The following is a 2500-nucleotide window of genomic DNA, read 5'->3' on the forward strand; positions in this document are numbered from 1 at the left end:
ACCAACCTCCAACCGGTGGAGTGGCAGAAAACTACTTATGCCTCTGAGCTCCGTGGTCGTCAGATCATTCTGATATGTGACGGGAAAGCCTATGTCTTATCTTCAGACGATGTAGTCAATGTATCGTGGTCTACGATACTTCTGCTGTGCTCATCTCAAGAGGAGACGGATACAAGAATTATCCTGTATATAGTATAGACACAGAGTATATAGCATAGACACAGAGTATATAGCATAGACACAGAGTATGGGGAAAAGGTATACCAAAGTGAGTAGCCCTATCAGTGATGTCTTTCATTATACTCCAATATACACACATGTATCAAAACATCACCATCCTCTTTGACACCAGTACAAGAAACGAGAAGAAGATGCATAACATTACTGAAATAGCTAAATAATTTTCACAGAACCATAGTTCTATACTGCTGGGTCTCCATGCTTTCACAGGATGTTTACAAGATGTGATAGCACAAGTGCAATGAAGGACGTACCATAGTGAGACCACTGGGTATCCTTTAAATGTCAACTAATATGAAGAGGTCTTCTCACAACTTGGTCAGTATCAGAGGATGTTATGACCAAGTTGAAAGCATCTGTACTGTCCATGGAAAATTAAGGATAAAAATGTCATCGTTGTACGATTTATTGAAGATTGATTAAATCTGTAGAGATGAGGAACATAAAGCATTACTAAGAAATGTTGACATGGCATCACTAGCCCCTTGCAGGAGGACACTGGAATAGCATGTGATTAGGATGAACTATCAAGTGGCAATACGGAAAAGATTACACATTCCTAATCCAGAGGTCTCAAGTCTCACCAATCATGGATAGTAATTAGTCGAAGGGCTACTATAAGTACGCTGGTTTGATGGAAACGAATTTCCTGATCACTTGGTAGACATAGAAACCAGAAATGAACAAAATGATAGCTGGTGATATGAGAGTGACGCTGAATCCGACATTCAGTTGAATGATAAATCTGTTGTAGTTTGTATATTTATTGTCAGTGATGATGACTGAACATGTTACATGCCTCTTACCTTTGTTGATACCTGCATTGTTTACTTTTTTGGTTATCTAGATTCTTTATATGATAGATTTATGGTCGTAATACCTTATTCGTGATACTTACAATACATGCCATACTTTTTTATTATTGTTCTGTAAAATGATCCATAAATTTCCTGTTTTTGAGGCTTTATCTTGAAGAGCAAGTTTGAATATCTTTAATTTGGTACCAAATACTGACTGATATAAACAATGAGGAAGTTAAGGAATCAAGAAAAACTTGTTTACGGACCGAATCACCAAAATTGGTGTGTAACCCTTAGCAACTGAAAATTTAATATCTTAGCTTTCAGAAGAGATAGGTCCATAAAACTGGTGTCAAAAGAAGCATTTTGGATTTAATAACTAACTCATTAAAAATACTATGAATAGATATATTTACCAGTTTTTTAACTAAAGAATCGGACGTTTTTCCTGTTATTTTTCTTATCTTTCTTAAGTTTGAGGGGTGCCGTCACATGACATGAGATAGTTAACTAATGCTGTTTATTACTGCCCATTTGTATTACTTTTCAAACAAAATATTAAAAGAGCTTTCAAATGATGCTTTATTTGTTTTAGTTGTTCATGAATAAGCATATAAAAAATGAAATATGTTAAGATATATGCTTGGTCTCAGTTGAGAATTGGCTTTGAGTAGGTTATACCGTGAGAACAGCCTATGTATCCCAATTTATTTCATATTACCCCTCCATTTCATTATCCAGACACAATAAAGGTTCAGAAAAATATACTAAAGTCAAGTTGTTGGGTGGTGGGGTTACATGTGGAGCAAACCTATCCCATGGACTTGCACCCTATATGATAAGGTCTCTGTCTTGTCTCTTTTCAACAATACTCTTTCAGCTTCTTTATCGAACCATTTAAGATTACGCTGATTACAAGGACGTATTTCCTTAGATGGTATTTAGATATGAATCATCTAAGTAGTTGTGCTTTGAAAAAATTCCTACATCCAAACACTACGTCACTGTACTTTTTCCCATGTTTTTATTATCTTAAAAAGATACATCCATTTTTATCTAGAATATATGGAAGCATTACCCATGGAGGGTGACTTTTTTTGCTATCTTACTAGAAGAGCTATTTTTGAGGCCTTTCTACGCATATTTTGAGGCATAATTTTTATCTATCCAAGGTAGAGCAACAAATTAGGTACCAAAAGGAAAGAATAGAATATACTCTACATATATCAACCATTATAATTAATGAGTTTTGCCCGTGAATTTTAATAGATACAAAATTTGTGAAAATCTTGACTTGTCTTACTAATTTGGAGACATGGATTTTGCTTGGAGGAGCAAGATAGAGCAAGAAAACAGTTATCAAATTAAAGCATATTAATATTATTTTGAACGTGTACAATCTGATCAACATTGTACAAAAAATGGCATGATATTTATGATACAGAATAATAACAACATTC

This window comes from Oratosquilla oratoria, chromosome 22, assembly GCF_046742065.1.
Source record: "Oratosquilla oratoria isolate Oo_2021 chromosome 22, ASM4674206v1, whole genome shotgun sequence".
Taxonomy (NCBI): domain Eukaryota; kingdom Metazoa; phylum Arthropoda; class Malacostraca; order Stomatopoda; family Squillidae; genus Oratosquilla; species Oratosquilla oratoria.